Below are 24,142 nucleotides of genomic sequence, written 5' to 3'. Positions count from 1 at the left end.
TCTAATCCATGCAGTATTATAATCTCATTGGAAAATGTGTGGATATTAGTATGTTCATTGACTATTATAATGTGTTGCCATGATGCTATTGTTTCATATACATGCTGGATTGTAGTCATAGAATCATAGAATGGTTACAGCACAAAATGAGGTCATTTGGCCCATCAGGTCAATGCCAGCTTGGTGTACCCTGTATCCTGAATATATCTATTTATTGTATTGATCTTTGCTGGTTGTAACCTACTCTGCAGCCTCTTGCTCGATCAGAATGATCCCATATATCAAATGTGTTGATCGTGCTGTGAGGGATCCTAAGACATCAATATTTTCTGATTTTTTTATTGTGTCATTGTAATATACACTGCAACATCAGGACATTATTTTCATTATATGAATATGTTGCCACATTGCACTTTATAGCATTATTAGGTTCGTCCACTATTGAACTATGATGCCGTGATACATCATATAACACATATAATATTATTCCAATGATGTGCTTATAGGATGCAGTCTATAGCTTCTGAATATTTACTTGTTGCAGTGATTTGTTGCCATATAGCCCTGGTATGTTTACTTCTTCTAGTAATGTGTTGCCATGATCCATCTACCACTTTAGCTCTGTTCTTTTTTAATGGAGTTGCCATGATGGACTTCATAGCCATGCTACCTTGGTTAATGTGTTGCCATGATAATACTGTCCACTCAATGTGTGACTTTTACTGCAGTAATATTTTGTCAAGCAATAGCAGAAAGGCTCATTATGCTCCTTTTCTATAGCCGTGTGCCTCCTAGAAGCAGCCTTTAGACTCATATATTCTGGTATTATAGCAATGTGTTACCAAGATGCATCTTAGAGCTTTAATGTTTGTTTGTTGCAGTAATTGTTGGACATATGGAAAAATTGAGAGTTAATAATAAAATAATCCATTATGTTCACACCTGATAGATATGTTTACAGGTTGCCTTGGAAACACAAGAAGAGATGCAATAATGAACATAAATTATGGTGCCCTGGTTCACTAAAGTGTAAAAACTGAAAGAAATACTTTGAATAACGTTGAGAATTGTAATCCATGGTCTTGACACTATGAAAATGAACGACAAGTGTAGTCCTCAGTCAGAAATTATTTCAAAGAAATTGGAAGAAGCTGCCAATCTACAGGTCCATCCGACTGTCCTTGAAATACTGTCTTTGTGACAAAGAAACAGCATGTAACAGTGACAGAGTCATACATTAACATTCGGTAGCAGGAGGAAGACAACCTGATTTACTATCTTATGCATTGTCTGTTTTCATCACCTATGCTATACAAATAAAGTTTGCTCTTTACATTCAACGGTATTTCACTTGATCAAAGCATTTTGCCTGAACTTTAGAGGAAAAGAGGTTGATGAACAGAAATGTTTAACCATAACACATTGCATTGCCTCTGTGCATTTTTTGACAATAATATTGTGTGGCCTTTGCGGACCCTGCAGCCTTGGTAGGTACTTCATTGTAGCAATGTCAACATACAAAACAGTTAGGTAAAAGATTATCAACTAATCCAACTGTTCTGCCTAATTCCAATAAAGCTGGACCATTGCAGCTACCAATTTGTCCTTCAATATATCACCTCCAACCCCACAGAGCCACATAGTTTAATGGAAAAATGTATGGACAAGTTGTGCCAAATCGCCTTAGTTACCATTATAATGCATTATGATGTAACATTGACCTCAGTATGCTTGCATATCATCGTAACGTTTTGCAATAATGGACTCTAAAGCCTTGCCCTAGCTCTTTATTGTATTGCCATAGTGACTCTACAGCCTCAGCATATTTACTTACCATATGAATGTGTTTCCATGATGCACTCCATTGTTATAATGTATAAGTCTTTAAAATTTTGTTGCTATGGTGCATCATATAATCTCAGTACATTTGTTAGTTGTTACAGTTTTACCATGATGTAATTGATAGCTGCTGTATGTTCCTTGATGTTCACATGTGCTGCCATAATGAACAGTAGAACCTAGGTAGACTTTGTCGCTAATGTATATCACATGGATTTAATATATTCCTTTAAAACTGTAGTGTTGCTGTGATGTACACCCTATCATTTACAAATGTTTACTTATTCTTAATCTCTTGCAATGATGTACCCATTTTCTTGTTTGATATAATCATGTATTGGTATGATTTGTACCCAAGCTTCAATATATTTATCTATTGCAGTAATATGTTACAGTGATATATCCGACAGTCTGAGTGTATAATCTAAGAATGTGTTGCATATGATGCACATTATAGCCCCAGTATATTCTTGTTTTGTCGCAATTAAGGTGCTGCCATAATACTCCAGGTTTTAACATATGATCTTCTGTGGGAACTATTCTGGTAGAGTCTGTGAAAAATGAAAAATTAACAATTTCTGTATTGCTAGATATCCCAATGTCAGGGGTGTGTGTCACAAAAAAAATGTCCATTGTGATGGTCAATGACTTGTACCTAAGAGACAATTATCTTTGCAGGAGTGTTTTATATTTTCACAGAAAATAGTGAACGTCATTAATGGGCTGTGCATTTCGTATAGTGCACCGAATGTCAACTTGTGAGAGATCCAGACATGATTCTGGCTGACAGGGGCAGGTCACCTTTTAAAAAGGTGAGTACATCAAATAAACCAGCAAGCCAGTGAGAGAAAGAGAGGGAGAGGGATCTCTTGGACTAGTTTTGGTCACCTAAGGAAGTCAGAGATGAATTTCCTTGAGTTTTTTTTTCTTTCTCCAGCTTTATTTAATTTTTCACCTGGTTTTTACATCTTCCAAGATAATGTATATAGTTTTGGTTCAGTGTAGAGTGGATAAATCATAAAACATAATAAGGTATCACAGTTGAGTGGGACAGGAGGATTAGACCAAGGGTCTTTTGCTGTATACCACTCTTGATCTAATGTTCCCAACAGAGTAGCTTCAATTCATTTACTTACCATAATAATGTTGCCATAATATACCATTTATAGTCTCAATTTCCTTAACTTACTTCAGGATCTCACTTAAATACTCCACACCTTCATTTGGTGTCTATTGGTGATGTATAGCTGTGATCAGTTATAAGAGTTTTGGAGGAATCTGAGAAATTACCAAATCATTGAATTCCTATTTGGATTGAATAGCTTCCTTTTATGTGCATATTACAACTGTCTATTGACTTAGCTAGTAAAGATTCTATGATCTCTGACAATTATCTTTCCAGGAGTATACTAAACTTCCTCAGGAGACAGTGGGAAAGTCTACCAGTTCGAATGGTGGATGCCATTTCATTGATTGCTATCCTGCAAGACCTTGACCTGTTTCTAGCTGGAGATCATCTCTTACCAAAGGTAGGTATTTCAATTACTGCTGACCTAGTTAATAAACTAAAATAATAGACTGCTGACCTAGTTTCAATCATTGAGGAAGGGGAGTTGGCAAGGAATGTTTCAAAATATTTTTCTTCAATTGAGCAGGGCTAATGTTCATTTTCTTCCCCCTGTTTCTGGCTGGAGAATCACAGGATTTTGGATTTAGGAATTGTGAAGCACAAAGAGGTATTGTAATTATGTGGGACAGTCAGGATGGGCCAATGGATCTTTTTGTTCCAAGCAATGCTTGTATATTCACATAATGTTCCTGATAGACTCAGTATCTCTCAACTTCTAGTAATGTGTTTACATGAGGCACTCTGTAATGTCACTGTGTTTCTGCTTTCTAGCAATGTATTGCCATAATGGACACTATTAGCTCTGAACCTATAATAATTGTACAAGATATTTCTCTGTGTACCTCTCACCTCTGTATGTTTATTTATTGTAGTAATGTTTACCATGATGAGCCTTAAAGGGTAGGCTAAATTCTTTTGCTGCTGTAGCATTGCCATGATTCACCAACAATCCCTTGTTGGTTCCTATATTCTCATGATATATTGTCATGTTGCAAACTGAATGATCAAAATGTTTCTTTGTTATTGTTATACCTTGTAATGTGAAACGTCAAAAGTTCCTACTCAGAGGCAATGTTTTACCATGATGCACCTATATCTTCAGCATTTTTACATAATGATTTGTCATGAGGCATGCCATATGTCTATTTGTGTAGGAATTACAAAATAGTATATTTTTATGATGCACCATATAGCATGGCTGTTAACTGGCTGTAGTAATGCATTCTAGTGATGCACCCAGTGGCCTCAGTATGATGCTTCACTGTTGAATATTGCCATGTGGTATTCTACAATCTCAGTCTTAAACCATTTTAGATAACGTGTTGCCATAACTTTTCAAAACTTAGCATGATTTGGTGAAATCAGACACCTTATGAACACTACTGTTTGGGTTGGACAATCTTCTGTCGCATAGCTGTTACAAAAGTTGTAAATCGTGTAGGTGAATAAATTGCATGTAAGAGATAATTATCTTTGCAGGAGAGTTTTACATTTCCACAGAAAACAGTGAACATCTGAGAGAGGCTGCCAGCGTATGCAATGAGTATGATTTTTCCCTCAAGCAAGAGATGGAACTGTCTCTGACTGCAGTGGAGGTCACTTCTTGCAAAAGGTAGGCAGTGCAAGGAGTTCAGGAGTAGAGTGATCTCTTGCCTCATTACTGAGGGGGAGTCAGTGAGAAACTCCACAGAATGTTTGACCAAGGGCTTTCCAGCCTAGTTGTACTCCTCTCTCCCAAGAGAATTATGTATGGATTGGACAGAGTATTGTGTCACACATTAAGTTATCACACTTGTTTGGGACAGCCTGGATGGACCAGAGGATAATGTTTGCACATTTACATGATGCTCCCTATGGACTCTGCCTGTTTCCTTATTTTTGGTAATGTGTTTACCTGAGGCAAACTACAGCCTGAGTATCTTTAACTGTAATGTCAGGAATCGTTATTTCAGATTTTCAGTGTCCGCAGTATTTTGTTCATGTGTAACCTCAGTATGTTTATTCTTGTTGTAATATGTTGCCATGATGGACTCTATAGCATCAATATCAACATGTTTCTTTCCTGTAGTAACATTTTGTTATGATTCACACTACAGTGTCAATATCATTATTTCCAAAGTAATGTGATACCATGATGTCATCTCAGTATGTTCTGACTTAGCGACTATTTGATACTTCCTATATCTTTGGTGTTTTACTTGTCAGAGGAATGTTTTGCCACAAGACAGTCTGTCAACCTGACATCTGCCTTTTATGCCAGACCATGTTGTAATAATACACCTTACTGGGCAGTATGTTATCTTATTGTAATAATAGCATATGCTGATGTCGCTTGATAGCTTTAGTATGTTCGTGAACTGCAGTTAGATATTGCAGTGTTGCTCCCATTAGCCTTCAGTATGTTACTTTACTGTTGTAAGGTTTCCATGAGGCACTTTAAAGCTTCTGTACATTCCTGCTTCATATTAATGTGTTGCTATATTCTGTCAAACTTGTCTATACAATCCATTTTGGACAAGGCTACGAAAGTGAATAATTTCTCCTGTACCTCCAATTGGGTTGGAATCTACTTATCATGTATATGTTGCAAAAATGACCAAGGTAATATCCTATTGGCTCAGTATGTTCATTAGCTGCAGCAATATGTTGCCATGATTCACCTGATCATTTCAGTGCATTTATTTAATGTGGGAATGTGTTGCCATGATACTACAGCAACTTGTATGTAACATCTTGTATATAGCATTCTAATATAACATCTCAACATAATAAAATGTCTGTACTCACACCTTATTGGCTCATCATGTTCAGTCATTGTACCAATGTGTTGTAATATTGTACCCAATAGCCTCAGCATGTTTGCTTCCGATGTGTCATCATCATAGGCCATATATCTTCTATATTCATAAAATGTCAAAGAATATACAGTATAAAAAATAGGCCATTCACCTCAGCTAGACTGGGTTGTTGTTTATGTTTCACACAAACCTCTTCTCATTTAGTGAATTTCATTGCGGCCTTTAAGCATATCTTTCTGTTCATTTTTCTTTCATGTACTCATCTGAAAGTTGGTACCTCAATCAATACCAGTGGTAGTGAGTGCTACATTCTAAACACCCTCTGCATAAACAAACGCTTCCAGATTTTTCATTTAGATTTAGTGTGTTGTTTGGATTGCCTCTAGATCTAAAATGTCCCATCAGTTGGAAAGATTTTCTCTGCATCTCCCCTTTCCGATTCAGGATTGAACTCTATTGGGTCAACTCCATATCTTTTATAAAGGGACAGCCTTTTTCTATTTGAACTTGCCAGGTTGTAATCTCTCAATGTGGTACTAGCTTTGTCACTGATTTTGCACTTGCTCCAATCAATTTGTGTCATTTTCATAATTTGGTGTTCAATACTCTGCACTGGGACCTGACCAGAGGTTTAATATAACTTTACTGTTTCTGAGTTATGTGTTCAAAAGAATAGATAGACTTAGACCACAAGATATAGGAATGGAATGAGGCCATTCAGCCCATTGAGTCTGCTCTGCTATTCGATATGATTCTCAACCCCAATCTCCTGCTTTCTCCCCGTAACCTTTGATCCACTTGATCTTTGTTAGCACTTTTAATTGTTTTGATAGCATGCTGCACTGCTTTTAATGACCTGTTCCCTTCCAATCCCAGACCACCACCCCAACCTGTGCTGTTCCACCCATGTCAGTTTATTTTTTACTTTTCTAGGTTGCAGGCAATCTTTCCATTTTTCCTACCAAAGCTCTTCACATTTATCTATGACAAAGTTTATTTTTGACTTAACTGCCCATTCTACAAGTTTTTCAAAACCTTGTATTAATTTGTGTTTGATCATGTTCTATTTTGGGTTGTACTTCTTGGTACCAATAAGATTATATCTACTGTTAGAATGTACTTGATGATAAGGCGACACAGCAGCATGTTCTGAGCTATACAGGTTCTACCTTCTTAACAGAGCAGTAATACACAACTTTTTAGGTCATAGTGACAACATAACTTATCTCATCTACGTATTCTTAGAATCCTATCTCTATGTATTGCATTCTCCTTCAGTTCTGGCTATGCTTCCTGCATTGTAATATCTGCAAATTTTGATATTGAGCTATTTGTTTCTGAGTCCAAATCATCAAAGTGAAGTGTGTACAACATTGAGGAAAGCACTGATATTTATGGAAAACTGCTGTTTTCCATGATCCTATGGCTTGCGATTTGTTGAAAACATTTTGAAAATTCAAGTTAAATTCAAATTGACACCTATTGCATTATTCTTCTCCTGTCTTTCCATTACTTTGTCCCTGAATTGTTTCGGGATAGTCTAGTAAGACCTAACTTACACTTTTTTACTTATTGTAATAATCTGTGATGCAAACTACAGCTTCAGTAAATTATTACGGAAGTGCATTGCTATAACACAACCATATCCTCAAAATAACCCTGCATTCTTTGATACAATTTGCTGGATGCATCCGAGAGCCACAGAATACTGCCTTATTGTGTTATTGTTTTACCATATTACACTCTATCGCATAAAAAACACACACTGTAGTGCTGGTATGATGCACTGTATAACATCCCTTTTGCTTTACTTATTGAAGTAATATTTTACAATGATTCATCTTCAGCCTTGTTTCCTGCAGTAATGTATTGCCTTACTGCAACCCACAACCTCAGAAAATCCTCTACAATTTTAGAGTTGGCATGGTACACCCTACAGTTTCAGTGCATTTACTTACTGCAGTAATGCATCACAATGAAACACATTTTATTCTTGAAATGATTCTGTATTCTTCATCTTCATTCACCAAGTTGAAATTTAAAAAAAATAGTTGATTTAGTTATGGCTCCTGTTGGATCAGTACATTCCCACTTAGTAATAATCTGTTGCTTTGATACACCCTAAAGCAATGCAGATTAACCGTAGCATATGTAGTTGTGCTGCATTTTAAGGCATTTCTTTGCTGCAGGAATTTGTTGCCATGATGCACTGTAAAGCCAAAGTATATTTCTGAATTGACATAACATGGTTTGTACCTTCCATATGTCCCTTTATTGCAGTAACAAAATTCAGGGATCCACTTTATTGACACAGAATCTTCTGTTATTGTAGTTAAGTGTTGACATGTGGTTGAACATTTATTTTTAAACAGTAATGTGCTGCAGGTTGTTCCAGTGCACTCCCTTAGTGTAAGAACAATGTTGTGTTGTATTGGTGCCTCTTAAAGCCTTGGCACCTATTTCGTTCAGGAACATATTGCCGCAATCCACTCGATGAGATCCTGTGTTGTTGCAGTGTGTTTTCCTCAATGTAGCTATAAGACTCAATGTGTTCCTTTTGAGTGGCAATTTGGTTGCCATTATTCACTCAATAGTTTCAGTCAGATAATGTACCTTAAAGCCTCGCTACGTTTCTTCTGCTCATTGGTGCCATATTTTCTGCAAACTCTGTATATTTCTTTTCTTATGGGAATAATGTATCATATATTATCAGTACATTTACTTCTTATAGTCTCATAGACATGAGGTGCAGTGGATCAAGAGTTTATTTACTTATTTTAGGAACGTATTGCCATGAAGGTCCATATAACCTCCCTTTTCATTAGTAAAGTGTTGACACATTGCACCATGTAATATGCTTATCTGTAGTGGTGTGGCTGTGATCCTACTTCAGCCTCAGTACGTTTACCTATTTCAGCAATGCCTTGCTGCGATACATGCTGTACCCTAATTATATTCACTTAATATTGATTAATGCATTGCCATGGTTTAGCCAATGGCCTCAGCATGTTTTGTGGAGCATTTTAATGCCTACTGTAGTATAATGGTTATGTTTCAGGATTAATAATCCAAATCCCTTGGCCAGTGCTTCACTGTGGCAATTTGTGAATTTGAGATCAGTTAATCAAACAAATCCAGAATAAAATTCTAATAATAGTTCTGGTAACTGTAAAGCTATCAGATTGTAATAAAAACCCAACTGACTTACTCATATTCTTTGGGGAAGGAACATATTAAAGACACTGAGTTTTATTTGCAGTAAGACCCGGTCCACACTGTGTGAGTGAACATTAATAGGCTCTGTTATATGTAGGGGATGGTACAGGATGATATCCTTCAGATCTCTAAGGACTTAGGCTTTGGTTTCACAGAATTGGATGTCACTATGACATTGCAGGTTTCAAACATGCTCTTCTTAGAGTTCAGATACTGTCAATCCCTTACACTACATTATCCAACTTCTGCAAAACCTTTTTTAAGAGGAATAAAATGCACATGCCACTTGGCATAAGAAGCAGGACCAGGAGAAGGTTATTTACTCCTGTGAACTTGTTCCATCATTCACAATATTGTGGATGAATTTGGACATCATAGCAACTTTCCAGATTCTAGTAACAGTTGATTCCCTTCATGTCCAAGAATCTATCAGTCTCAGTCTTGAATATATTTATCAGCTGAGCATCCACAATCATCTGAGGTGGAGAATTTCAAAGATTCTCAACTCTATGAGTAGTGAACTTTCTCTTTATCTTAGTCCTAATCCTTGGAATGCTCCTCTTTGTGAGACTGTTGGTGATGTTGTAGAGAGTAGTGGGTGGGCATCATCATCTATCTGGGCCCTTGCTGAGCTGGACTATAAGTTTGAATCCTGAAGGACAACAGTATCAGGAGCACCATCCTAGTGATTTGCACTGACATTTGCAATCTGCAATTCGATATTGTAAAGAATTATCACCTTTTACAAATGGACTATGTTCCTGTTCAGTTAGGTTGCAGGCAAATTGTTTTGTATCTCCAATGGGGTTTGTGAGTCTCTCTAATGTTCACTGCACTCTGTGGAATCAATCGATCCTGTGAAATGGGATAGTGCTGGGGTTAAACGCAGATGCTGTGTGGACTATGGCATCTGAGATTACCTTATTGCCACGCCAATTGCATGATGCACTTGCCACCTGCCAAGCTGAAATGACCTCATGCATCAAGGCTGCAGTACCTTCATGGCCATTGAGATGGCCCTATGGGAGTAAGGAGGTGGCTGAAAATGATCTTTTAACATGTTGTTGGCATCCTTGCCAATGCCTATTCTTGTTATGCCCACAGCTCCACAGGCATCATCTCAAACACCACCCACTCTGTGACTCTCTGAGGTAGGTCATTATTTGTTTTGGTCAGTTTGTAGGCACGTTGTCTGTTATTAGCCGTTGTCCCATATGCCAGTTTTGATGTTGTACCATACAATTATGAATGGTATGATGCCAGGAGGACGAGGCATTTTCTTTTTCCCTCATTTATCTTGCTGGTTTATTTAATCACTTTGGCTGTGGATGTCACTTAAATTTGACAGCATTTACACCCTGGATCTCGCAGATGATCCCTCTGAAAAAAAAATTCTCTGGCAGCTAAAAAGCTCCCTCTGGCCAAATCCAGACCAAATTACATATGCACGGACTTTAGGTGATGCCAAAGCATGCTCCATCATCATGTCAGTCAAGCACTGACTTTCACTGGTGAATTTACTTAGTACAGACTACTAATGCTTTCCAGTGGTGAAGCAGAGAGTGTGCTGTTGCTTTCATTAAACTATCTTGGAAAAGTATTTGAATTTGCTATTTCTGTACTGATAATAACAAATGCCTCATCACTATTGTGACACCAAATTCTGACCATCGTAAAAACCATATTATGCTCTTGAATTGAAGGGTTGTAATAAGATAATGTACCCTTGCTGTTCTTTGAAATAGCACCATCTGAGAGAGAAGACAGGCTCGCAAGTTTATTGTTTCATCTGAAAGGGAGGTGCCTCAGTGGTTTGCACTGCTGCCTTACAGCACCAGGGGCCTGGGTTCAATTCCACCCTTGGATGACTGTCTGTGTGGCTTTTGCATGTTCTCCCTGTGTCTGTATGAGCTTCCTCTCGCGGTACAAAGGTGTGCAGGTTAGGTGGATTGGCCTTGCTAAATTGCCCATAGTGTCAAGGGATGTGTAGGTTGGGTGGATTAGCCATGGAAAATGCAGGATTATGGGATTGGAGTGGGATGCTTTTCAGAGGGGCAGTGTGGGCTGAATGGCCTGTTTCCACACTGTAGGGTTTCTAAAAGAAAGTCATCACTCTGACAGTACTGCACTAGAACATGATCCTAGATATTTTCACTAAGGGTGTGGAATGGGACTTGAACCCATGACTTTTTGACCCTGAACCCAAAGTGCCACTGACTGACTCACAGCTAATGTTCCAGGTGAGTTCCCATGGTTACGATCATAACTGGGTGATTCAGGTCTATGTCATTTTCATTTGCCTCATTTGAAAGCTTCTGTGGTCAGCATTTTAATTATAGCCCTTTGCTGTTATAGCTTTTCCATTCGCTTAATTAAGGGGACACACAAGCCTAATGAGCTTTGAACCTTTCTATAGATTACAAAAAGTCAATCTTGAGGTACACAAGGCATTCTGATTTACAGGTGGGATTGGCGATTGTCTATAACTCAGTCATGACTAAACTATCCTCATCAGATGTCAAGGTGACCAAACAAAAACTCCCAAATTGGAGGGAAACTAAATAATTGTTTGGGATGGACACAAAGATCGGAAGCTTGTCATGGTTGTCAGCAGACCTTGGCCAAGTCCAGGGAAAGCATTTGCTCAGGGGTCCTGGCTCAGTAAGCCAAGGGCAACCTTCGATACCAGTCCAGGACCTTGGACATGATCAGTTAGCTACTCTGGATAGTCAGAGTCAGGATAGTCTCCACATAAAGGGTGAGGAGCTGAATATCAGTCAGCTTATCATCTGTCTTGACTCTTTCTGCCCAGTTGTGGGCTACTTAGAATGAGAAAGAGACAAGGTACTAGGTGAGATAAAGATTATTTTCCTTGTTGGATATTCCCCCAGATGATTGGGGAGGTGTTGGAAATTCCCCCAGATGATTGGGAGTGCTTTAACCTTGTTGGCAATCTCAGACTGAGTTGTATGGCCATGATTAGGAAGTGCCAGTGTTGGATTGGGGTGGGCAAAGTCAAAAATCATGCAACACGTTATACCAAAGAGTCCATATTCTCACTAAGACCTGGTGTGGTGTGATTTTTGACTTGATTGTATGGCAACATCAGATTAGGCTGGATGGCAAACTCAGACAAGTCTGGCATGGTCTGGTCTCAAGACTTTCACTGATAGTCTTGGGGAGAGAGATAATCCTGAATCAAAGTAGCAATCTATGTTTTTGGCATCCAAAATTTTACACTGTGTCACTCAGGAGTTTTTCCAGAGGCAGCGAGTGAAGCTGGTCCATTCTGCTTTGTGGGCAATGGATTAAAATGCAATCCATCTAGTTCCTCTGTCTCATCTGCTTCAATATACTGGGACATCCATGTCCAATGAGACTACTGTTGATGGAGAAGCCACCTCATTCATAGCCTGCCCCGATATAGAGGGGGATCTAATGCCAAGGCCCCTGAACTACAGCTGGGAAGCCCTGACATGACCCCCATCCATCAATTCTGCAGCTGTATCCTGTGGGCTTTCTTCACCTGTCCTCTCTTGTGCTTCTATCAGCAAAGACAGATTGGAGGTTGCATTCTGGTATTGTTAAGAATAATTTGCTTTGCGCACCATGTGGTACTCTACAGATTCATCTCAATTCTGCTAACATACACTGACCGGCATGACTGAGTGAGTGGTTTAAGCACCTACCCTGTTTGTACTGCTAGCTTTCAATGGCCTCCTGACCTGAATGGTACTGCCGTTGTAGACCTTGGGCATCGTTGTTCTCAAACGCAACAGTGCTGACCTTGAGGGGCTAATTCATCAGCCTCCACTTTGTGTTTTGAGCCCGAAATCCATTCAAGTCTCTGTACTTGGGGAATGCACAACAATTACCTATGTTCTAGCAACACATACACACTAAAAGAAATTTCATTTATACCTTTCTTTGCAAAGCTCTCTGTTTATGTTTTGCTCTTACAGCCTTACCCGCCAGTAAACAGGATATGCACTTTGTACTAGCCATTGTCAGGACTCAACAGGTACTGATGAAGGGCTTTTGCCTGAAACATCAATTTTCCTTCTCGTCAGGTGTTGCCTGACCTGCTGTGCTTTTCCAGCACCACTCTAATCTCCAGCGTCTGTAGTACCCGCTTCTGCTTCAACAGGTACTCTCCCAAGTCCTCTGACAGTAGAGAGTAAATGGCAGGTCCTTTAGTAGCGTCTACATGCAGAGGGATCTAGGTGTATAGGTCCACAATTCCCTGAAAGTGGGAACATAAGTGGATAAGGTAGTGAAGAAGGCATATGGCATGTTTGCCTTCATTTGTCAGAGCATAGAGTAAAAAAAACCTAACAAGTTATGTTGCAACTGTATAGAATTGTAGTTAGGCCACATTTGACATATTATTCACCACACTATCTGAAGAATGTGGAGTCTTTGGAGAGAGTACAGAAGAGGTTTACCAGAATGTAGCCAGGTTTGGAAAGTATTAGCTGTGAGGAGAGATTGAATAAACTTGATTTGTTTCCACTTGAACGTGGAAGGATGAGGGGCAACCTGATAAAAGTTTACAAAATTGTTAGGGGTATGGATAGGATGAATAGTCAGTCATTTTCCCAAGGTAGAAATGTCCATTACGAGGTTTAAGGTAAAAGGGGATAAGTTTAAAGGAGATGTGAGAGGCATTTTTTTTTACACAAAGTAAGTATCTGGAATGCATTGTCAGAGGAGGTGGTGGAGGTGGATACAGTAGCAATGTTTGACAGGCATTTTGACAGGCTAAAGATTTTTGTTTAGAAAGACATGGTGTTGACGTGGTCTTGGTGGGTCGAAGGGCCTGTTCCTGTGCTTGTGTTGTTCTTTGACTTCCCAAGTTGCCAAACTTCCCTCTAGTTTGGGGATTCTCCATGGGCTTCATGCGTTGCCTTCTGCTGGGAGTCACAAGGCAGTTAACTGAATTGTGGCTGTCCTCGTTTGCTGTTCCATTAAGCCCCTAAAGTTTGTGAAAGAGGTCATTGTCTAGAAGGGAATACCACCAGACCTCAAGAGAGATAAAGAGAGCTGCTGCTTTATAGTCCACCATATTATGTCCTCCCGCAGGAATAGCTGGAGCATTGGGCACTCCTTGTCCAGGCTCCTTTCATTCTGTTGCAAAAGTCAGTTGCCCCTACCTCCCTCCTTTAGATGCACACTTTGCAGACTGATGTTTTTATTTTCAGAAGGATACATTCTCTATCCTGATGCAGCTGTGATGTACAATGTACACTCATTGATGCATCTTCCCAATTGTGAAGTCAGGAGGGACTCTTGTGGTCACATTCCTGCTTCTCCTTTGAGGAAGTGTAAATGGGAAGTGAAGCAGCAGCTGAAAGGTTTCGGGTTTTTTTCCCTCCGAAGTGGTACATGAGCTGTTCCTCTTGCAGAATCTGCCATCCTTGACAAGTGAGTCAGAAATCTGCTACATCATGTTAAGCCCCCAAAAAAGGCAAGAAAACAATCCAGTAGATCTTTAGGGAGGTGCACAGGTCACAGTAGAATGTTAAATCATCAGGAAATGGCAGCCTTATATTGTTGGAGCTGTATTCACATTAAGTAGATATTGTTTGTGAGCATCAAAGAATGTGCAAGATGGTACAGGACATTGCAAAGTGAGCATTTTCCAGCTCTGTTCAGCAGGAACAAAATCAGTCAATCTCTTTTTTTAATTCATTCACTGGACATGGACTTCACTGCCAACAATACTTGCTTATCCCTTATTGAGGTAAATGCACACCACATTATAGTAGGTCTGGAGTCACATATAGGCAAGTCCAAGTAAAATGGCAGCTATCTTCCCTAAAGGACATGATAAAACCAGATGGGGTTTTCTCTCTAATTTTAAAAATTCATTCAAGGGATCAGGGCATTGCTGGATAGGTAGCATTTGTTATCCATTCCTAATTGTCAAAAGGGTAGTTAAGAATCAACCCATTGCTGTGGGTTTGGAGTTATATGTAGGCCAGACCAAATAAGGATGGCAGTTTCCTTCCCTAAAAGATGTCAATGAACCAGATGGCTTTTTTCTGACAATTGGCATTGGTTCGTGATCATCAGTAGGCTCTTGATTCCAGATTTTTATTGGACTCAAATTCCACCATCTGCCGTGGTAGCACTTGAAGAATCCAGAACATTACCAAGGTCTCTGGACTAACAGTCCAACGATAATACCAATTGACCATCATTACAGTCTTAATTTCAGGGGCATTTTTAAACTCGAAATCTATCATCTGCCAAAAGACTCAAACCTGGGTCCCTGGATTAAGAGCCCAGTGACAATCCCACTAGGCCATCACCTCCCCCATAGCTAGGTAGTATCCTGACTTTACAAGGTAACCGTGTGCTCATTGTCAGGGAGATGTTGATAGAGGACACTCCGTCATTCAAGAATCAGAAAATGGGAGAGCTTCACGTATTTAAAAGTCGGTACAAGACACTGCCCTGACCATCCATTCAAGGTATATGTTACAATCCTTATTTGACAAATTATGTAGCTCTAAACTAGTTGGATATTGCAGATTTCATTTCTTTCAGATTAAATTAATATGAATGAATTCAGTTTTATTGTTCTATGCTTGAGACAGGTAGATCATAGCTCCTAATGCATCATACACAAGGACCAATTATAGCTACATATACATAATAACACACAGACATTACATCTACATTGACATTGGATGTTGACATTTCATTTGCAGCCACTTGTGTATGAGTTCGTGATACTTAATTATGAAATGAAATGAATGGTGCAGCAATGAATATGCGGCTCTGTTGTTTTTTTACTTACTAAGACTTTAAACAAAGCAATCACAAAGTCGAAGACAAAAACAGAAATTGCTGGAGAATATATCAGCAGGTCTGGCAATGTCTGTAGAAAGAAAGCATACTCAACGTTTCAGGCACAGGGACCCATCTTCAGACCTTTCACCACTGGACTAGAAATATTAACCCTTTCCACAGATGCTGCCAGACTTGCTGAGTTTCTCCAGCAATTTCTGCCTTTCAGACTTCCAGCATCAGCAATTCTTAGATTCATTTGAATGATAATAGAGTTTGGGGTGCACGGTGCATGCAGGATTTGTGAGGGTGGAGAGTCAGACCAGGAGCTGCACATGACTGTGGGGAGTCATCCGCATCAGCAGAAAGAGCTGCCTGGCTGAGGGGGTGGGGAGTGTTGGAGACAGGGCACGTGAGGGTGTGGAGTGATGTGGACAGGGACTGTGTGGGTGGGGAAATCAAGGGTGGAGGTGAATGGTCAGGAGATGTTTGAAAATAAAGGAAAAGACAAATGAGATGATGAGCATTCCTGGGGTTTCATATACAAGCATTCACATTGACATGAACTCAAGGTTTAGTGTGGTGTAATCACAGTCTGTGCTGAAAAGGCGTGAAACTACTGCTACCAAATTTCTGATCAATAGAATGATCAATCTTGTGGTCACCTCCAAGGCAAATCCAGACCTGAACAGACAAAACCAGGAGATCTTGATCTGGTTTCGTGCAGGTTTCTTACTGGTTTGTGTAGGTTTTTCCCTCTGGCCTGTTACATTTTACCACAGCCAGCTTATTATCTTTTTGCTTTTAGTTTTGGGAGTGAGTGTTCAGCGGTCAGGCTATTGGAGAGACAGGGTGAGCAATCTCAACTCTGGATTTTGAAAAGCCAATCCAAGAGTGGAATTTGGACGAGTCTGAAGTTGGAAGCGAGAGAATCCAAGCATTGGCAGAAATTTCAGGATAGTCAAAGGCTGTCTATGATGCCTCCTCTAGTGCATTCCCTGTCTGTGTCCCTATCTCCATTCACTCCCTGTCTGTGTTCCCATCGTAGTGCACTCCCTGTCTGTAATGCCTCCCTTGACCTACTGCTGAGAGGAAACATGAGGGAGATGCTGTCCCTCAGTGACAGGCAAAGGGAACGTGCTGTTGCCGTTGGCAGGAATTGTGGTCCAAGAGGACAGGAACAGTGACATTAAGACACACTTCTGGATTCAGTGCAGGAAGTGTTTTCGAATTATCGATGGTCAGGGAGGGTGAGTACGGTTGCACAATCCCCTAAGTCGATCGCTTCAACCCTTTGTTCCCCCTTGCCAAGCCGACCTATCCCATCGCTCCTCACACTCACTCACCTTCCAAGTACACCCCATGCACTTTGTATGCGCATTCCCATGATTCCAGCGAGCCATCTACTATTGACACTCAATGTCATCCTTCTGCTATCTTATCCCTCAGCCAGACCAAAAAATACTACACCCATTGCTGGGACATCTGCCATTGCAATCACTAGTAACTTTGCACTTCTTCCTGTTGCAGGAGAAAAGAGCACAGGCTATTCAGATAAGAGCAAGTGTCACTCCACACAATTCCAACTATTAACTTCAGAGAAGAAAGTGCTGGTATTTCAGCATCCCTGACTCTGAGACACTGGGACACTGGAAAATGGGAACCTCCCAGCCTCCTGCTGACACAGTATATCAGTGACAGCCATGTCATACATTCATTTCAACAGTGAGTGAAATTTGATCAGGTTCAGAATGATGACTTGCACCTTACTCACTTTGACGGGTCTAATCCATATCTTTTCTCTCCACCAGTTTCAGCAATCTGTGGACCTTGTGGATCCTCAGGGGGAAGTTGGTTCCTTTCTGAAGAAGCACGGTCACAGGATTTATGCAGACCATGAACCCACTCAGATATGCACAATTTGGTAGGTTCAGTGAGACAGATAGTTGGCTTTTCTCCTGCTAACAAGTGAACAAGGGCAGACAATGGTAGTAAGGAAAGCTGTGGAGCTCCAGATCATCCCACATCAGTCAGTATCCGACACGCTACTTCAAGTCTCAATGGCTGAGTTTGGCCCCCTAAACAGATACAGGGGGAGCAGGATCTGGTGGGACCCACATGGGCTCCTGAAACTGGATATTGTCAGCCCAGAGCGTCTCAGCAGTCAGGATATATGGATCTGCATGGTCTGTCTGTGTCCCTGGTGGAACCAAAAGAGTAGGAAAGGTAGACTAAAGTCTTGTAATTGTAGAAGAGTACCTACATGACTGCATGTAAAAATTGTGATATTTTGAAATTCCTCTGTATGATTTTTGAGTTTGTAAGACTTTATGTCCTTGCCCATGCTCATTTGTTGGGTTTTAACCATCTTGATGATGAATGGCAAGAGATGGAATTCGTCAGGAGTATTGCGGGGATGTAGTGATTTGCAAGGGATTGTTGGCTGAGAGGAACTTGTAGCTATGACAAGGTTCGACTGAACCAACTCAGTAAATTTTGCATTAACAAGTGCATGACTGACATTCCGGACAGATGTTATTCAGTCACTTCCCTCTCCTCAGAATCCTCCATAATCTGTACATTTGCACAATGGTCTTCCTGTATGTCATAGAGTCATAGAGATGTACAGCATGGAAACAGACCCTTCGGTCCAATCCGTCCATGCCAACCAGATATCCCAACTTGATCTAGTCTCACCTGCCAGCACCCGGCCCATGTCCCTCTAAATCCTTCATATTCATATACCCATCCAAATGCCTCTTAAATGTTGCAGTTGTACCAGCCTCCACCACTTCCAGCTAATTCCATACACGTACCACTCTCTGTGTGAAAAAGTTGCCCCTTAGGTCTCTTTTATAGCTTTCCCCTCTCATCCTAAACCTATGCCCCCGAGTTCTGGACTCCCTTACCCCAGGGAAAAGACTTTGCCTATTTACCCTATCCATGCCCCTCATAATTTTGTAAACCTCTATAAGGTCACCCCTCAGTCTCCGACGCTCCGGGGAAAACAGCCCCAGCCTCTCCCTATAGCTCAAATCCTCCAACCCTGGCAACATCCTTGTAAATTTTTTCTGAACCCTTTCAGGTTTCACATCTTTCTGATAGGAAGGAGACCACAATTGCATGCAATATTCCAACAGTGGCCAAACCAATGTCCTGTACAGCCACAACATGACCTCCCAACTCCTGTACTCAATACTCTGACCAATAAAGGAAAGCATACCAAACACCTTCTTCACTATCCTATCTACCTGCCACTCCACTTTCAAGGAGCTATGAACCTGCACTCCAAGGTCTCTTTGTTCAGCAACACTCCCTATGAGTGTTGCTTACCATTAAGTGTATAAGTCCTGCTAAGATTTGCTTTCCCAAAATGCAGCACCTCGCATTTATTTGAATTAAAATTGATCTGCTACTTCTCAGCCCATTATCCCATTCTCTCCTATCATCACCAAGCCAGGTTCCAACACTGGTATCAGCCCAACAAAGTGGATAACCAGGATATATCCAACTTGATCAATCATCATCCCATGATACTACTCTCGATTATCAGTAAAGAGATGGAAGGCTGTGAAGAGCCCAGCCCACCAGGACCAGCCTGGAGACCTGGTTTCAAGGAACCTGCAGTGCACCTTCAGTGCACCAAACACACAAATGGCAGCCCTTGCATCACTGTCAGTCATAGTGGATCAGAGTTCCGATAGGTGCCATTGTTGAACAACAACCTCTGTTGCACTTTTAGCATCATGAACCTCCCAAATCTGCTTCACAGGGACATTAATCAACAAAATTTGGGAGTGCAATGGATGACCAAAAGCTGGTCAAAGAGGTTGGTTTTGTGGAGCGCTTTGAAGGAGGAAAGCAAAGTCAAGAGTCCGAGGGAATCCCAAAGCTTGGGCCCTATGCCACTGTTTCTACAGCCAGCAATACAACAACAATTAAAGAGGTCAGACTTAGACAAGTGCAGATATCTTGAAGTGTTGTGGCGATGGTAGAAAAATTCCACACAGAAAGTGGCTCGCGACAGAAATCAAACCCAGTTCCTGGTGCTGTGAGGCATTAGTGCTAACCATTGAGCCACCGTGCCACCCCAGCACTTAGCAAGACAGAACAAAGCCATGGTAGTGTCTGTCCTGGGAACTCTGTCTAAATTTGCAGAAATTGGATCACAAACCACATTGAGGAAAGGGGACCCCTGGTGGTTGATGTGTGTACACAGTATCAGGAGTGGCTAGCAACAGTTAAAGCCAGCTAACATGACTCACCGTTAGCCTGTGCCTCTTAACAAGATGGTATAGACACTGTGAGTCTTCCATGACCTGAATCTGACCTGGAAAAGAATTGGCACGGGAGAATGATGCTGTCAAGATTTTTGGATTTTTATCAGGAGTTCTTCGATGAGGCTCAAAGAAGAATTTTCTAAAATTTTTCATGGGATGTGAGCTAGTATTTGTTACACATCCTTAATTGCCCTTAGGAAGGGGGCAGTCAGCCACCGTTTTGAACTGCTGCAGTCCGTATAGTATAGTATAGTCAAGTTCACAGTGCTATTAAGAAGCAACAACACTGAAGGAATGACAATTATAGTTCTGGGTCAGGCTGATGTGTCACTTCAAGGAGGATATGCAGATGATAGTGTTCCCATGTATCTACTACCTTTATCCTTCTAAGTACTAGAGGCCACAATTTGGAAGGTACTGTTAAAGGAGTCTTGGTCAATTGCTGCAGTACATCTTGTAAATGATACACACTACTGCAACTGTGCATTGAGTTGGTGGGAGTGAATTTTGAAAGTGATGGATGGTGTGCTAATCAAGGGAATTGCTTTATCTTGGATGGTATCAAGCTCCTTTGAGTGTTGTTGGAGTTGCATTTACCCAGCAAACAAGAAGTATTCCAGCACAGTCCCAACTTGTGTCTTGAAAATGCTGGATGGGTTTTGGGGAGTCAGTGGATGAGTTACGCACTGCAGAATTCCCAGCTTCTGATCTGCTGTAGCCCCATTATATATATTGGAGCAGTTAGCTTCAGGTCATTAGAAATCCCAGGATGGCAATGATGATGTACATATCTACAAAGGCTCACACATATTCTTAGAAAGAGGTGAGAGCAGATAGCTATGGAGCTTAATGCTAGGTGTCAACCTCTGAGGAGCTGGATGTCACAGTGCCAAAGGACATCCATTAACATCATATGAGTGGGACAATTAAATCATGAATCATCAAACACCATATCCTGTCAAATACACCAATGGTCTCAGACACTGATCAGTCCACTTCAGCCCCATCACTTACCAACTGCATCCATCGTTGCAGATTCCTACCAACTGTCTCTATGCTATATCAAACCCTCACACTGATGCAAGGCTCAATTCCATTCTTCCAACCTTCCGTATGCAAACAATTATTGAACCATGACAGCCACATCGCTCACACAGATTGTATGACACTCAGTGAGACACTTCTCTTTTGCAGGAGAATGTGACACAAAGCCAGAGGTGGCAGCAATTAACTGGAGGCAAGCATATCTTGAGGAGGAGACAGTGTTGATTGCCATTGCTCAGGCCATGATCAGTGAAGGTGCTGAAACCATCAAAGGTGAGGGTATTTCCAATTCTCCCTCCCTAATTCTCTCTCCCACATTCCATTTTGCCCCTGTTTCTTTCAACTTTTATTTCTTTATTGTTTAATGGCATGTAGGCATCACTGGCAAGGCAAGGGTCTGTTGCCCATCCCTAATTGTTTTTGAATTGAATGGTTTCCTGGGCCATTTCAGAGGGTAGTTAAGTGTCAACTTTGTTGTTGTGCAGTCACAGGTAGGCCAGACTTGGTAAGGACATTAGTGAACCAGATGTTTTTCTCACCATCAATGATAGGTTAATGATCACCATCACCAAGGCTAGCTTTCAATTCCAGATTTGGGTGGCATGGTGTCTCAGTGGTTAGCATTACTGCCTCACAACGCCAGGGACCTGGGTTCGATTCCACCCTTAGGTGACTGTCTGTATGGAGTTTGCATATTGTTCCTGTTTCTGCATGGGTGTCCTCCCATGTCCAATGATGTGTAGTGTATGTGGATTAGCCATGGGAAATCACAAGGGTGGGGTGAGTTTGGGTGGGATACCCTTTGGAGAGTTGGTGTAGGATTTGAGGGGCCGAATGACCCGCGTCCATACTGTAGGGACTCTATGAATACCATTAGACTCTTTATGCCAGATTTATATTGAGTTCAAACACCATCATCTAGATTCTGGGATTAGCACTCAGGACGATGGGACATTATCTGGTTCTCTGGATTGACAGCTTAGCTTCTACCCATTTCCTCTCCCGCTATGTGACAGACTTACAAGGTGCAGATGGTGCACCTTTCGCTCTCTTCCCTGCACTACAGCTTTATCCTTGTGCATTTCTCCTTTCAGCCGCAAGAAGGTCAGCTTGACCAGGCAGTGGAGGAACAGCAACAAGAGAGCGATGGTGAAGACTCAACCTTGTCACTAAATTCACACTCACGGCCACAAGCTGAAGTATCGACATTGCCCATTTACTGAGGAAACAATCGAGGTGGGACTTGCATATGGCGAGACACTGGACATGAGTGCTATGCAGCCAGGTCAGGGGAAGATGGATGCACAGCTTCCAACTCTCCAGATGGTGTAGTTACACATGAGTTCTGTTACAGAGGACTCAGGTCAAGCATTTCAATGGGCACTTTAAAGAAGAGAACCAATAGGTATGCACTGAGCTTGGGGTCCTTCCTCTCTGGTCTGGAAATGGTGGCCAACTCTGTCAGCACTTTTGGGGAGCCAATATGATGGTCAATGTCATTGCTTCCACAAGCAGCAGGTTGACTCAGTGTGGAGTCCTGAAATGGTGCAAGGCAGCTTAAGATCCTGCCTGAATAGCTGTGGATCATAGCAGGTCACTGCAGCACTCTGTCCTTCAACCAGATAAGATTGCTGAGCCACTGTCCATGTGGAGGGCACTGATTCTATGGGGCACAGAACTCTTTAGAACTCTTTCAAGTTGGCAACATTTGGGCCACTCTGGGACAGCTCCATGGGTGCCCATCAGTAAGCCAGCCCAGACCGCTGTCCACGCCAAAGTGTTGTGGTCCACAGCGAGGTCTTCTAGACTCAAAGTTCTTTGAGGTCATCCTTGGTGACCATCTGCAGTCTCCTCCATTGAGAGTCAGCTGCCATGCTGCAACCACTTAGCTTGTATTGCATTGGAGCACCAGATGTGGAAAATGACAACAGAAAGACAGCACCTCAGGATCACCCATAAACAGTGAGTCAGTTGAATTTTGCGTGCAATGTGAAGTGCTTTTATTTAGAAATTTGGTTTGGAATATTTATTATGTGGTGACCTTTACTTGACATTGGGCACAACTGCTGGTCAATGAACGAAGGAAGGTAAAATATAGGTATCTTGTGGAGTGAGGAGTTAGCGTTGCAGTTACTGGTATTACATTCAGATAAGTATTTAATGGACAATCCACTGGATAAGGGTTGTCTAGATTACTTCCATTGTACCTTTGCTGCCTCCTCCTTCTGGCACAAGACACAAGTTCAGCCTCCGCCGGACTATTGTCCAAAATGTGGATGCCACATTTTCAGAAGGATGTGAGGTCACATGAGACAATGGTTTGCAAGGATGCCTCCAGGGATGAGGAACTTTAGTAATTTCAGTTATGAAGATAAATTGGAGATGTTGATACTGTTTTCCTTGAAAAAGAGAAGGCTGAGAAGGGTTCATCAAGATAATTCAGAATCACGAGGACAGAGCAGTCAGGGAGAAACTGTCGCCTTTTCCAAGAGGTGTAGGAACAAGAAGGCACAGAATTGAGGTGATTGGCAAAAGGCAAAAGCAATCTGAGAAAAAGCTCTTACACGCAGTAAGTGGCTCAGGTCTGGATTGAATAGCTAGAGAGTGTGGTGGAGGCAGCTTTAATCACCGTATTTGAAAGAGAATTAGACTGTTATTGAAAAGGAACAATGCACAGGGTTACAGGGAGAAAGGCATTAGTGAAACATTCATTCAAAGAGCCTGTTGGTGGACTGAATGGTCTCCTTCTGAAGTCTAAAAATTCTAGATGTCTCCCATTCCTGAATTAATGATGTGTAGTTAGAGAAGGACTGTTCTCTCTGGATGGCCAAGTACTGCATACCTGAAGCTACAATGAATCTTGACAGCCTCTCTACTGAGTAGTGCAGGGTTTCTCTCAAAGGATTCTGGCAGTGAAAACATTGTTTGAGTACCTCACTGATTTGCTCTATCAGATTCCACATAGCAGCGTGGCTCTTCTTGTGTGCACTGCGCCCAGTAACCAGCCTTTGGTCTGACATACAGATGGTATGGTGAACCGC

At 41.3% G+C, this 24,142-nt stretch overlaps 1 protein-coding gene across 4 annotated transcripts in view; it reads left to right on the top strand.

The window, feature by feature from the left end:
• The window catches only part of LOC140489253 (glutamate receptor ionotropic, NMDA 2B-like), a 388,460-nt gene that overhangs the window by 268,575 nt on the left and 95,743 nt on the right, over positions 1–24,142 (top strand). The window contains exons 1-2 of one of the 4 annotated variants that reach the window (XM_072588603.1): positions 2,595–2,651; positions 3,242–3,368. The exons of the other annotated variants lie outside the window; for them this stretch is intronic. The gene's annotated coding sequence lies outside the window, so the exon portion shown is untranslated. Of the gene's footprint in view, positions 1–2,594; positions 2,652–3,241; positions 3,369–24,142 lie in introns of those variants that run through there. 4 annotated transcript variants of the gene reach the window in all.

This window comes from Chiloscyllium punctatum, chromosome 18, assembly GCF_047496795.1.
Source record: "Chiloscyllium punctatum isolate Juve2018m chromosome 18, sChiPun1.3, whole genome shotgun sequence".
Lineage (NCBI taxonomy): Eukaryota > Metazoa > Chordata > Chondrichthyes > Orectolobiformes > Hemiscylliidae > Chiloscyllium > Chiloscyllium punctatum.
This window is presented reverse-complemented; position numbering and strand designations above follow the sequence as displayed.